This window comes from Plecotus auritus (genome assembly GCF_963455305.1).
Source record: "Plecotus auritus genome assembly, chromosome: 6".
Taxonomy (NCBI): Eukaryota; Metazoa; Chordata; class Mammalia; order Chiroptera; family Vespertilionidae; genus Plecotus; species Plecotus auritus.
In genome coordinates this window covers 153531931-153547607 of record NC_137773.1, presented here as the reverse complement: position 1 = coordinate 153547607, position 15677 = coordinate 153531931, and the positions used below count along the sequence as shown (strand labels likewise).

Genomic DNA, 15677 nt, shown 5'->3' with positions numbered 1-15677 from the left:
AGAATGCGGCAGTGAGGGAAAGAGCATGAGTGAGTGAGGGAGTAAAAGAGAAGTGTGTGGTCAGATGGGGTGTGTGTATGTGTGTGTGTAAGAGAGAGAGAGAGAGAGAGAGAGAGTGAGGCACAGTTAGATCCCACAGGACCTTCAGGGGCAGGCTAATCAGGCTCGCCTAACTAGGCAGCTTCTGCTACCAATGCAAACAGTACCGGGAGGCCAGCTTGTCCTTAGAGGCCTAGCCTTTTTGAAGGGGAGAGCTGCTGTAACTGGGTTCCCAGCCTCAACTCCACCCAGAGTGCCCTCAGATAACACATGGGACTCTACAGCCACCCCTGCCAGGGACATGCTACCTAGGCCGTGATCCCACGGTCAACGAGGCTCCAGCCACCCTGGGTGCAGGCTCCTGTGAGTTCGGAAGCAGGCTCCCCTCTGACCGGCCCAACGCTTTAGCCCAGGGCACTGCAACCACGTGAACAGCAGACACGTGAGCAGCCCACTCGTGTCTAAGGAGCAGCAGCCCCGTGAGCAACCGCCACAGGCCTAAGAGCAGCAGCTTCACATGGCCTTCCCCTGTCCAAGGAGCAGCAGCTGTGTGAGCAGCCAGTTCCCCCGTCTGAGGAGCAGCAACCACGTGAGCAGCTCACCCCATCTGAGGAGCAGCAGCCGCTTGAGCAGCCCACCCACTACTGAGGAGCGGCAGCCCCACGCAGCCGGCCCCCCTGAGGAGCAGCCGCTGCACGCAGCCCACACCCTGCACCTGTCCGCAGAGCAGCAGCTGTGCCGCACGAGCAGCCAGCCACCTTCCAAGGAGCAGCAGCTGTGCAAGCAGCCCGCCCCCTTCTGAGGAGCAGCAGCTGTGTGAGTAGATAGTCCCTTCCGAGGAGCAGCAGCTTCACGAACCGCCTGCCCCCATCCGAGGAGCAGCAGTTGTGTGAGCCACCTGCCCCCATCCGAGGAGCAGCACCTGTGTGAGCAGCCCACCCCCTTCTGAGGAGCAACAGACGCACGAGCCGCTGGCCCACATCCGAGGAGCAGCAGCTGTGTGAGCAGTCCGCCCATATCCAAGGAGCAGCAGCTGTGTGAGCAGTCCACCCCCTTCTGAGGAACAGCAGCCACACGAGCATCCTCCCCCCATCTGAGGAGCAGCAGCCACATAAGCAGACTGCCCACATCCAAGGAGCAGCAGCCCTGTGCAGTCCGCACTGGTCCAAGGAGCAGCACCCACATGCAGCCTGCACCTGTCCGATGAGAAGGAGCCGGGTGAGTGGCCCATCCCTGTCCGAGGGGCATCAACAGCATGAGCAGCTGACTCCCACAAGAGGAGCAGCAGCTGCATGAGCAGACTGCCCCCCCCCCCGTCCGAGGAGAAGCAGCTGCACGAGCAACCTGGCAACCTGCACCCGTACAAGGAGCAGAAGCCCTGCAAGCAACCTGCCCCTGTCCAAGGAGCGGCAGCATCACGAGTAGCCCATCCCATCTGAGGAACAGTACCAGCACGCAGCCAGCCCCCGTCTAAAGAACAGCAGCCACGCGAGCAGTCCACCCCTGTCTGAGGAGCAGCAGCCACATGAGCAGCTGGCCCCGATCCAAGGAGCAGTGGACAGGAGCGACCCGTCCCCATCTGAGGAGCAGCAACCTCATAATCAGCCCACCTCCGTCCAAGGAACAGCAGTTATATGAGCAGCCTCCCCCACCAGCCAGAGGAGGCACCACTGCTGCGAACAGCACCCACCAGAGGAGACACTGACAACTGAGAAGCAGCTGCTACCGTAACTGCCCGAGGAGCAACCACAGCCACAGAAGCCACTGCCACCCAAGGAGCAGCCCCTGCACAGCTCAACATCTTAGATCAGTTGGTGAGACCAAAAATGGGTAGACAAAGATACCCCTAAAGGAAAGAAAAGGAGGAATTGTCAGAAAAACAGCTAAGTGAAACAGAGGCATGCAATATGTCAAAAAAGAATCCAGACTAAGGGTCATAGAGTTCATAAAGCAGATAGAAGAAAAAATCAACACCTTATGTAAGAATCAAGAAGAAATGAAGAGTGATATAGCTGCAATAAAAAACACCATGGAAAGTTTCAACAGTAGACTAGGAGAAGCGGAGGACCAAATTAGTGAACTAGAAGACAGGGAAGCAAAACACAGCCAAACTGAATTGCAACTGGAAAAAAAATTAAAAGACAGGAGGAAAGCCTCAGGGAGCCATGGAACAACATGAAACAAAGCAACATACGAATAATAGGGGTGCCAGAACAACAGGAAGAGGAACAAGGGTTAGAAGAACTATTTGAAAAAATAATGTCAGAAAACTTCCCTGATGTGGGGAAGAAAAAAGTAACACAAGTTCAGAGAGTCCCAAACAAAATGAACCCAAAAAGACCCACACCAAGACACATCATAATTACGATGGCAAATATTCAGGACAAAGAGAGAATCTTAAAAGCTGCAAGAGAAAGACAGAAAGTTACATACAAGGGAGCTCCCATTAGATTATCAAATGATTTCTCAACAGAAACACATCAGGCCAGAAAAGAATGGAAGGAAATTTACAAAGTGATACAAAGCAAGGGACTGAATCCAAGAATACTCTATCCAGCAAGGTTATCATTCAAAATTGAAGGGGAAATAAGGAGCTTCACAGACAAAAAAATGCTAAGGGAGTTTATCACTACCAAGCCAGCAATGCAAGAAATGCTAAAGGGACTGGTGTAAAAAGAAGAAATAAAAAGGTTAAGAAGGAACAAAGACACAAAAAATTAAGATGGCTACAAATAAGTTCCTTTCAATAATAACTTTAAACGTAAACGGACTAAATGCTCCAATCAAAAGACATCGAGTGGCTGAATGGATAAAAAAAATGACCCATATATATGCTGTCTACAAGAGACCCACCTCAGAAAAAGGGACTCATACAGACTGAAAGTGAAGGGATGGAAAAACATCTTTCAGGCAAATGGAAATGAAAAAAAGCTGCAGTAGCAGTACTTATTTCTGACAAAATAGACCTCAAAGTAAAGGCCAAACCAAGAGATAAGGAAGGCCACTTCATAATAATAAAGGGATCAATACAACAAGAGGATATAACCCTGATAAACATATATGCACCCAATGCAGGAGCACCGAAATACATAAAAAAAACCTCCTGGAAGATATCAAGGGAGAGATAGACAACAATACAATCATAGTAGGGGACTTTAATACACCACTGACATCACTGGATAAATCCTCTAGACAAAAAATCAGCAAAGAAACAGCAATTCTAAATGATTCACTAGATCAGATGGACCTAATTGACATCTTCAGAGCATTTCACCCCAAAGCCAAGGAATATACGTTCTTCTCAAGTGCACATGGGACATTTTCAAAAATAGACCACATATTGGGCCACAAGCAAAGTCTCCCCAAATTCAAAAAGATTGAAATCATATCAAGCACTTTCTCAGACCACAATGGCATAATACTAGAAATAAACTACAATAAAAACATTCCAAAAAATTCAAACACTTGGAAGCTGAATAGCATGCTATTAAACAATGATTGGGTTATCAATGAGATCAAAGAAGAAATTAAAAACATCCTGGAGACTAATGACAATAAAAACACAATAATGCAAATACTATGGGACACAATGAAAGCAGTCCTGAGAGGGAAGTTTATAGCTGTACAGGCCTACCTCAAAAAACAAGAAAAAATGGTGATAAATCATCTAACTCAACAACTCAAAGAATTAGAAAGAGAACAACAAGAAAAGCCCACAGTGAGCAGAAGGAAGGAAATATTAAAGATCAGAGCAGAAATGAATGACATACAGACCAAAAAAACAATACAAAAGATCAATGAAACCAAGAGCTGATTCTTTGAAAGAATAAACAAGATTGATGAACCTCTAGCCAGGCTCACCAAGAAGCAAAGAGAGAGGACCCAAATAAACAAAATCAGAAATGAAAGAGGAGAAATAACAATAGACCCCACAGAAATACAAAGGATTATTAAAAAATACTATGAACAACTCTATTCTAACAAACTAGACAACCTGGAGGAAATTGACACATTCCTAGAAAAATACAACCTTCCAAAACTTACTCAGGAAGATACTAAAAATCTCAATAGGCTGATAACTATGGAAGAAATTGAAGCAGTCATCAAAAAGCTTCCAGAAAACAAAAGCCCGGGGCCAGACGGCTTCACAGGGGAGTTTTACCAAACATTCAAGGAAAAACTAAAACCTATCCTCCTCAGACTATTCCAAAATATTCAAGAGGAAGGAACACTTCCAAGCTCATTCTATGAAGCCAGCATTACCCTAATACCAAAACCAGATAAAGATAACACAATGAAAGAGAATTACAGACCAATATCCCTCATGAACATAGATGCCAAAATCCTCAAGAAAATTCTAGCAAATCGGATCCAGCACTACATCAGAAAGATCATACACCATGACCAAGTAGGATTTATCCTGGGGATGCAAGGATGGTACAATATTCGCAAATCAATAAACGTGATACATCACATAAACAAATTGAGAGATAAAAATCACATAGTCATATCAATTGATACAGAAAAAGCATTTGACAATATCCAACTCCCTTTCTTGATAAAAACTCTCAGCAAGGTGGGAATAGAAGGATCATACCTCAACATAATAAAAGCCATATATGACAAACCCACAACCAACATCATACTCAATGGGCAAAAACTAAAACCATTTCCCCTAAGAACAGGAACAAGACAGGGATGCCCACTCTCACCACTCCTGTTCAACACAGTGCTGGAAGTACTAACCATTACAATCAGACAAGAATAAGAAATAAAGGCATCCAAATTGGAAAAGAAGAAGTAAAACTGTCCTTATTTGCAGATGACATGATACTGTACATAGAAAACCCTAAAGACTCCATCAAAAAATTATTAAACTTAATATATGAATTTGGAAATGTAGCAGGATACAAAATTAATGCCAAGAAATCTATGGCATTTCTATACACCAATAATGAACTTACAGAAGGAGAGACTAAAAAAGCAATCCCAGCCATAACCGGTTTGGCTCAGTGGATAGAGCGTCGGCCTGCGGACTGAAGGGTCCCAGGTTCGATTCCGGTCAAGGGCATGTACCTGGGTTGCGAGCACATCCCCAGTAGGGGGCGTGCAGGAGGCAGCTGATCTATGTCTCTCTCTCATCGATGTTTCTAACTCTCTATCCCTCTCTCTTCCTCTCTGTAAAAATCAATAAAATATATATATAAAAAAATAAAAATAAAAAAGCAATCCCATTTACCATCGCACCAAAAAAATTAAGATACCTAGGAATAAACTTAGCCAAGGAGGTAAAAGACTTATACACGGAAAACTACAGGACACTGAAAAAAGAGATAGAGGAAGATGTAAACAGATGGAAGAACATACCATGTTCATGGATTGGGAGAATCAACATCATTAAAATGTCCATACTACCCAAAGCAATCTATAGATTCAATGCACTCCCCATTAAAATACCAATGGCATATTTCACAGACCTAGAAAGAACTCTCCAAAAATTCATCTGGAATAAAAAAAGACCCCGAATAGTCACAGCAATCCTGAGAAAGAAGAACAAAGTAGGTGGGATCTCAATAACAGATTTCAAGCTGTATTACAAAGCCACTGTTCTCAAAACTGCCTGGTACTGGCACAAGAACAGACATATAGATCAATGGGATAGAATAGAGAACCCAGAAATCGACCCAAATCACTATGCTCAATTAATATTTGACAAAGGAAGGAGGCATGAACATACAATGGAGTCAAGACAGTTTCTTCAATAAATGGTGTTGGGAAAATTGGACAGATACATGCAAAAAAATGAAACTAGACCACCAACTTACACCATATACAAAAATAAACTCAAAATGGATCACGGACTTAAACATACTATGAGAAACCATAAAAATACTAGAGGAATCCACTGCCAGAAAAATCTCTGACATATGTCGAAGCAATTTCTTTACCGATATCGCTCCTAGGGCAATGGAAACTAAAGAGAAAATAAACAAATGGGACTACATCAAGATAAAAAGCTTTTGCAAAGCAAAGGAGACCATCAATAAAACAACAAGAAAGCCCACTGCATGGGAGAACATATTTGCCAATGATATCAACGGTAAGGGTTTAATCTCCAACATTTACAGGAAGCTCATGCAGCTTAACAAAAAGAAGATAAACAACCCAATCAAAAAATGGGCAACTGATTTAAATAGACACTTTTCGAAAGAAGACAGAAGGAAGGCCAAGAGACATATAAAAACCTGCTTAAAGTCACTAATCATCAGAGAGATGCAAATCAAAACAACAATGCAGTACCATTTCACGCCTGTCAGAATGGCTATTATCAACAAATCAACAAATGACGAGTGCTGGCCAGGATGCGGAGAAAAAGGAACCCTCGTGCACTGCTGGTGGGAATGCAGACTAGTGCAGCCACTGTAGAGAACAGTATGGGGTTTCCTCAAAAAACTAAAAATGGAACTCCCATTTGACCCAGTGATCCTACTTTTAGGAATATATCCCAAGAAACTAGAAACACGAATCAGAAAGGATATATGCACCCCTATGTTCATAGCAGCACAACTCACCTTAGCTAAGATTTGGAAACAGCCTAAGTGCCCATCAGCAGATGAGTGGATTAAAAAACGGTGGTACATCTACACAATGGAATACTACGCTGTGGTAAAAAAGAAGGAGTTCTTACCATTTGCAACAACATGGATGGAGATGGAGAGCATTATGCTAAGTGAAATAAGCCAGGCAGAGAAAGATAAATATCACATGATCTCACTCATTTGTGGAATATAATGAACAACATAAACTGATAAACAAAAATATATCCAGAGACAGAGAAACATCAATTAGAACGTCAAACCTCAGGGAAGGTAGGAGACAGTGGGGGTAAGAGGGAGAGATCAACCAAAGGACTTATATGCATGCATATAAGCCTAATCAATGGACACAGACAACAGGGGGATGGGGGCATGAATGAGAGGTGGGGGGAAATGGGGGAATAAGGACACATATGTAATACCTTAATCAATAAAGAAATTTTAAAAAGAAAAAAAAATGGAAATAAATTAAAAAGTAAGATACTTATGCCTGGGCTGGTTTGGCTCAGTGGATACAGCGTCGGCCTACAGACTGAAGGGTCCTAGGTTTGATTCCAGTCAAGGGCACATGCCCGGGTTGCAGGCTCGATCCCCAGTAGAGAATGTGCAAGAGGCAGCCAATCAATGATTCTCTCTCATCATTGATGTTTCTATCGCTTGGGCTTAATGGCCCAACGCAAGGGCAGAAATCCAGCTTTTTTTTTGGGTTAGACCAAGCATGTCAAACTCACAGGCTAACATGGGCCAAATAAACAAGGTTTAAGTTTATGTGGGCCACAAAAAAACAAAAGCTTCAATTTTCATAGAAACATAGGTTTATTTCAATAGAGACATGCTGAATACAAAGGGCTGAAATAAATGAGTAATCATTTTTATAAAAATTAATATTTTTCTTGAACATTAACTTACCAGACACTGAATAACTGCACAAATTAATAGGCATAATGCAAATAAACCTGTTTTTCTTTTTCTCCGAAAGTGAAATATTTCCTGTTGCGTAAACCAAACAAGTCAGTGCAAGACTAATGACAAGGCAATCAGCTGCTAAAATATTCGCTGCTAGTATTAGTGGAGAGAAATGGTGCGCCTGCACATAAGGGAAATGAATGCAACACGATTATAGTAATCAATCATTAGTGAACATTGTAGTTCGTTATTAATAATTATGTATAACAGGATATTGTAAAAATTAAGTTATGAAATTTTTATTAAAATGTTTTTTACATACTGTTATATTGGCTGGGCTGCAAAAATATTCATTGTGGGCTGCATGCAGCCCCAGGCTGCGAGTTTGACATGCTTGGGTTAGACAGTAACTGGGACAAACTCCCAGTGCCCGTCCACTGGTAATGAGAATTAAATCTGTTTATGATAGTTGCTTTTTTAAAAATATATATTTCTTTATTGATTTCAGAGAGGAAGGAAGAGGGAGAGATAGAAACATCAATGATGAAAGACAATCATTGATCGGCTGCCTCCTGCACGCCCCCTACTGGGGATCGAGCCCACAACCCAGGCATGTGCCCTTGGTCGGAATCGAACCTGGGACCCTTCAGTCCACAGGCCAACACTATCCACTGAGACAAACTGGCTAGGGCTGATGGCTGCTTTTTATGGTTTTGCTTCAAGCCTATCTCTCAGCTTTGGTACTTTGAAGTTCATAAATTTAATGAGAAGCAAACAAAATCAATTTAACCTGTTTTATTCAAAGAGCCATTTTATTATATCACTAGAGGCCCGATGCATGAAATTCGTGCAAGAGTAGGCCTTCCTTCCCCCGGCTGCCGGCACCGGCTTCCCTCCGGCACCCAGGACTCGGGCTTCCCTCTGGCCACCAGCAGGCACCCGGGACCTGGGCTTCCTTTCCAGCCTTGGCTTTGTCCGGAAGGTCGTCTGGTCTAATTAGCATATTACACTTTTATTATTATAGATTTTTATTATATTATTTATTACATTATATTTATGTTGATATATTTCATACAGCATATTTCCTAATGTGCCATTTTCGATGTTGGTTTTAAAAATACTGATCTGACCTGGCTGGTTTGGCTCAGTGGATAGAGCGTCGGCCAGAGGACTGGAAAGTCCCAGGTTTGATTCCAGGCAAGGGTGTATGCCTGGGTTGAGGGCTTGATCCCCAGAAGGGGACATGCAGGAGGCAGCCAATCAATGATTCTCTGTCATCATTGATGTTTCTCTCTCTCTCTCTCCTCCCTTCCTCTCTGAAATCAATAATATATATATATATATATATATATTTTATTTTTTTTTTTTTAAATATATTTTATTGATTTTTTATAGAGAGAAAGGAAGAGTGATAGATAGTCAGAAACATCGATGAGAGAGAAACATCGATCAGCTGCCTCTTGCACACCTCCTACTGGGGATGTGCCCGCAACCAAGTTACATGCCCTTGACCGGAATCGAACCTGGGACCTTTCAGTCCGCAGGCCGACGCTCTATCCACTGAGCCAAACCGGTTTTGGCTATATATATATTTTAAATATAATAAAATAAAAATAGTGTTCTACATAAATTTCCTGTTTTCTTATTTTTTCCTCCTTTTTGTTTGTATTTAAGATATTTCATTTCAGTTTTCTCTTCTATTTCAGCCATTCTATAATGTGTCACTAAACCTCTAATCCATTTCTTCATTTGATAGCCAAACACTTCACATTTTTTACAATGCATAGTATTCCATTGTGTAAGTGTACCACAGCTTAAAATAAATTGTTTTTCTTGATTTCGGAGAGTAAGGAAGAGGGAGAGAGAAACATCAACGATGAGAGAGAATCACTGATCAGCTGCCTCTTGCACGCCTCCTTTTGGGGATCAAACCCAAAACCCAGGCATATGCCCTGACTGGGAATCTAACCATGACCTCCTAGTTCAGAGGTCGATGCTCAACCACTTAGCCACACCGGCTGGGCCAAACATATCACATTTAATAAAATGTTTGTGAGACTACTTTTCACAGGTTTAGCTAATGCTTTCAAATAATCACAAGGACTTTTAGTGTCCTTCATTTACTGAAAATAAGACATACCATCATAATATGGGGTCCTGAGGAGTTACCACCTGTAGAGCTCCCTGTTTTAAATCTTTTTAGAGAATATATTTTCTCCAGGTGATAGAGTAGGCAGTTAGATAGGCATGAGCAGAGCAGGAAGGACAGGCCAGATATGGAATGTCACCAAAGCCAAAAGTACTGGGAGCCTAGCAATGGGTAAAACTGGGAAAATAAATATTATAATCTAGTACAGTGGTCGGCAAACTGCGGCTCGCGAGCCACACGCGGCTCGCGAGCCGTGGTTTGCCGCTCTGTTGACTAATGAGTTTGCTGACCACTGGGATAGGGGCTTAATCACAAGGAACAACAACAGCCTGTAATTATTGGAATCGAGAGTCTAGGTCAGTGGTCGGCAAACTCATTAGTCAACAGAGCGGCAAACCGTAGTACCTTACCCCCAGAGTGACTTTTCCTCCCCTAAAATGTTGCTAGTCATGTAGTTTAGACACCCTTAGAGAAAGAACAACTAGCTGGAGAATAGTCTTATAGACTTCCATACAAGCCCGTGCACTACCACTTCCTTAAGCATTAAGTCCTCAGGACAATGAGGTTCTGGTCAGCATCAAATAACCTTAGGAATAAAGCTTCCGGTCTGTTGATGACAGAGACAGAGTTTTGATCAAACTAGAGTTAACAACTAGGCCTCAGTAGTAATTCAGCTCCAGGCCCAGAAAAGCTGCAAGGCCAAGTGGGGTGATGCCATGGCTGATATCAGGACCAGCTGTGATGACTAATGACCTGCCTTGGTACTGACCAATCAGAGACCATGACCCTGATAGGACACACCTGGAAAACTGATGAATATTTTGAGATCATCCCCTGACACCTCAGGCGTGTACCTTTGCTTTCTTTTTCCTAAGCTCCGAAGGCCCTTCTTTTGCCTCTACAACTTGTTTCCTGAGTCCACGCAGCCCAACTGGTTCACTTCTTCTACCTCTGTCACTTTCTAAATAAACTTGCATTCGAGTTCTTGGCTCTGAATGCTTTCTTAGCTGAACTCAAGGATAGAGGCCTAACTCTGCCATTAACACAGGCACGATATTTTCAATTCTTAAAGAAATTGCCTGGTTGCTTGGATATTCCTTCACCCAGATGGGAGAAAATTGCAAAATAACTCTTTCATAACCTCAGTTCCAGAACCCACAAATAGAATAATCGATATGAAAATTCTGATGACTGGCTCTGCTCTTTGGAGAGCGTGTTGGCATTATGTTAGCCTTTAAAAAAAAATATTTAAACCTATTTCTCTTTTGACCTTTTCCCATCAATAAACAAATTAATAAACAAAACAAAACAAATAGAAGCTAAATAAAATACCCAACAAAAGAAAATTATCTGTGAAAGTAATAAAGAATGTGGTTAACCCTTACAAAGTCTGCACAAATGGCCTTTGGACAAATTACAAAAGAATTCTGAAATGTTGTCATTATAATTAGATTGAAAGGAGTTGCTCCCAGTGGCTGCTACTCCTGCAGGTAAGTACTCTCCCCATTCTGCTGAATCATCAGGCCCAAGTGAACAGTGGAACTTTGCCCTGAACTGGAAGGTGTAAAGTTGAAAGCAAATGTCAACAGTCTCACTGACCTTTCCCTGTGCTAAAGGGCAGAATCCTTTTGCAAAACCAGCTAATATAAAATCAGGGGATTTACTCCAACTCATAGTTCAGATTTCACACTTTATACTGAGTGATTCTATCAGTAATTCTTTTGACACACAGGGTCCCATGAACTGATTACTATCTACACAGTCTGTGCTGTTAATGCCAAACCAGTCTTGAATTAATCAACAGTCCAAATTAATCAATAGTATTACTTTGGTAACAGGCAATCATACATTTATTTTATTTTTCCTTTATTTTAGAGAGAAAGGAAGGGAAAGGGGGAAAGAGAGAGAAACATAGGTGTGAGACAGAAACACCGATAGATTGCCTCCCATATCCACCCCAACCAGGGATCAAAACCACAGCCTGGGTATGTGCCCTGACTGGGAATTGAACCCTCAACCAACCCTTCAGTGCACGTAATGACATTCCAACCAATTGAGCCACACTGGCCAGGGCAGGCAATCATACATTTATTATCTCATTTCTCCAGCATGAGTACAGAGCTAATGTTCTTGAGAGATCCTCCCTTCCCCCAACTGATGGACGTAGTATGATGTAAACTGCACCTGTGGCCTGGACATTCCTGAGCACCTAACCAGGCACCTTATATGGACTGTACATTGAACCACCAATCAGCACCTGCCAAATACCCTAAGCCCCCGATTCCTAAGTACCTAAGTGCCTAATCATGTGCCTTATATGAAACCACCAATCAGCGCGTGCCGAGTACCCTAAGCCCCATCCCTTTCCATTCCTCCCCTCAAAAGGCGTGTTCACTCCTGCACGTGTGCTCTCTTCCTTTGCAAGACAGCCCGGCAGGGTCCTTCTCCTCTAATAAAGCCTGTGTCCTGGTTTTCGGCACTCTGTCTCATCTTTCATTTGGTGCTGAAACCCGGGAGCGTGGATGATCCTCGAACCTAGCCCCGAGCTTCTGACTCCTGCTCTGGCTCTGCTCGGTGGCATGGTTCTGAGTTGATTGGCCTGCTCTGGACACCTCTCGAACCCTGCCGTACCAGGACACGAGGAGATCTCGTTGCTTTCTCACTGGTAGGCTTCAGGGACTTTCCCGACCGCCCCCTCTCCCCCATCGTTCCCTTGACCTGGAAGGGCCTCAGAGTTTTCCCGTCTGCTCAGCTACACGTTCTACGTTCTATGAAAGCCCAGGCACCTGGCCGGGAAAACTCTGCTCTACTCCACGGGAAAGGTCTTGGGGTGATGACCTTGGAACCTTCTCTCGTCTCTCTCTCTCTACAGGTTGGCTGAGGGAAAAGGTGGACGCTCCTTCTTTCCTCCCCAACTTCTCGGTGGCCCTTCCCTCTGGTCATGGGGACCTCTCAGTCCAAACCCGCTCTACACACCCTTACGGTGTCTCCTCGCCAATCTCTTGACCCTTGGTCTTTCTGGCTACATCAAACCAAAGAAGCTCTACCTGGCCACAATATAAACTCGACAATGTCTCTCTGTGGCCCGAAAACGGCACTTTCGATTCCAATATCCTCCAAGACCTAGATAATTTTTGCCACTGGACAGGGAGGCCTCAGAGATCCCTACGAACAGGCTTTCCCCCCTCAACCCCCCACTCTTGCCCCTCGCTTTACTCCTCATGTTCCACCCATCAGATCCTCCTCACGAAGTCCTCTTTGTCCTCTCAAACCTGTCCTCAGCCCCTTTCTCTGTCTTCTGACTGCTCTTTCGGCATAGCGGATCATTCCTCTCCACGTGTCTCACTCCCACCGCCCCTTACAACCCAGCCGCAGAATCCACACCCCACGCTCTGCCTCTGAGAACTCTAACCGCCCGCCTTCCCCTGTGCGCTCTCCGCCGAATCTCCGCTCCCGTGATCACCAGCAACCGAATTCATAGGTGGCTGGCCATTCCCTTCTCACTTTCTGATCTTCCTGAGAGCCCAAATCCTGAGAACGTGAGCTCCAAAACAGCCTTTCCCATCTAACACTCATTCTCAGGCCACCCAAAGACTGCCTTCCGCAACAGCTTCTTCTATTCCCACGTCCATTCTACCCCCGAGGGAGGCAGCAGGAACTGAGGGCTTAGTCTGAGCCCACGTCCCATTCTCTATGTCCAGCCTCACAGATTGAGAGGCATCTCAGGTTTCTTTTTCCACTGACCTGATCTCCTTTACTCCCCGACATACGCCGCAAACTTCAAAAAAATAGATACAGGTCCACAAACCCCTCAAAAAGACGTCGTTAACCTGACCTTTAAGGTCTTTAATAATAGAGACAAGGAGACCCAAATCCAAAATCAAAGGCGAGATCAGGCCAAGGCTGAGGCCCAGTAGGAGGCCTTCCAGCTCCTAGCCACTGCTCTCATGAACCCCAAACCAAGTGCTGGTCCTCCAACTTCGGGTAAGTCAGGGGCTAAGCCTCCTCTGGGCCCATGCTTCAAATGTAGCAAGGAAGGACACTGGGCCAAGTCCTGCTCAAACCTGAGACCCCAGCCTGGGCCCTGCCCAAGGTGCGGAAGGGAAGGCCACTAGAAATCAGACTGTAGTCTGGCCCTCCGGTTCAGGCCTCAGCCAGTGCAGCATGGCCACCCTCTGGATCTGGTTTGGAGCTCACAGACCTCCTAGGACTGGCCACCGAAGAAGCTGCCCAGGCCCTGACAGGGCCCCACTGACTTACATCACCAGGACAGAGCCTCAGGTAACGACTGTGATGGCAGGTAAGCCAATCTCTTTTTAATTGACACTAGGGCCATTTACTCTGCCCTCCGAATTCGCTGGGACCCTTGTCCACTCCTCAGTCTCTATTATGGGGGTTGACGGATTAGTCTCACAGCCATTAGCCACCTCACGTCTACACTGCATCTTACTAAATCCCCCCATTCACTCTTTTCTCATTCTACCTTGGTGCCCGGCCAGGGCTACCATGCATCCCCTCATAAAACCCAGTTGTCCCAAACCAGTCACCTACCTCAGTTTCACTCTCTCGACCCACAAGGCCGAGCCATTCCTGGGACTGTAAACGCCTTATCTCCTTGTCTCCTCTATGATCATTATCTCTAGGAAAAATGCGGAGGTTTAAAATTCAAGCGGCTAGAGGCCTGGAAACAGGCTTTGGGGCCTACTCCCTCCTCCCCCTGCCTTTTCTCCAGCCTCATCTTCCACTGCTCCTTTCCTTCCCTTTCTCTTTTCCCTTGGATAACAGCCCATTCCAATATTCCTTCCCACTTTCACTGCAACACAATCTCAATCACTCATCTGTCACCCCTTATTGGTAGCACCATGGTGACTACCCTCTCAGCTTGGAGTGCAGAACTAGAAAAAGGAATCTCATACCCTTTAGTCCACCTCTTCTCCTTATACCTATCAGCTTGTCTCCGTGATCAGGGATTTTTCTTCCTCTGTGGGGAAAACAAATACATCTGTCTCCCCATCAGCTGGACAGGAACCTGTACTCTCATTTATCTCTCACCCAATGTAGATGCAGCCCCCAATAATCAGTCTTTACCTGTCCCCGTAACCCATCATATCTGACACAAAAGAGGAGTCCAGATAATCCCTCTCCTCATAACCCTGGGCATCACAGCAGGGGTTGGGACTGCCACAGGGAGCTTAACCACTGCTCATCCTATTTTGAAACCCTCTCTCAGGACCTGCAAGAAACATGTGGATGCCCGGCAAGGGGCAAAACTGGGAAAACAAGAACCTCACCCCCAGGGTAACCTATTCTCCCCTTTCATATCACTAATAAGGCAACTGAGACCCCTACTCTTTTCCCCCCTAAAAATAACATCTAGGTCTCAGTTGTATTTCAGCTCCAGGCCCAGAAAAGCAGCAAAACCAGACAAGTGACGCTGTGGCAGCCTCAGGACCAGCTTTTACCTCCCAAGTGACTCAACAGGATCGCTCTCAAGACTTCACCAACCAGTCTCTTGGGGAAATCATGCTGCTGCACCCCTCGTCCAGCACGGAAAACACTACCTGCTTTTCGCTCACTTACTCCATGGCTCCTCCCACTATTAGGCCCACTGGTATTTATACTTTTAATTTTGCTCTTTGGCCCCTGTCTCATGCGCTGTTTCACTAGTTTTTTGCAGAACAGAATGCAGGAGTTCGCCAACCAGAAGGTGGGAGAGATCTACCTGGCCTTGAATTCAGAACCTAGAGACACCTATGGCATCAGAATCCTTGAGACCCCGGGTAGACACCCTTAACGACACCCCCTCTCAGCAGGAAGTAGCTATGGAAGATGGACCTTCACCCCCTGACCTTGCCCGGACTCTCAATTTTTTTTAAAAAAAAATATATTTTATTGATTTTTTTACAGAGAGGAAGGGAGAGGGATAGAGATCCAGAAACATCGATGAGAGAGAAACATCGATCAGCTGCCTCCTGCACACCCCTCAC

At 44.8% G+C, this 15677-nt stretch overlaps 1 protein-coding gene across 2 annotated transcripts in view; it reads right to left on the bottom strand.

Annotated features, from left to right (window-relative positions):
• The window catches only part of BTD (biotinidase), a 36530-nt gene that overhangs the window by 19144 nt on the left and 1709 nt on the right, over positions 1-15677 (bottom strand). The gene's annotated exons all lie outside the window — the stretch shown is intronic.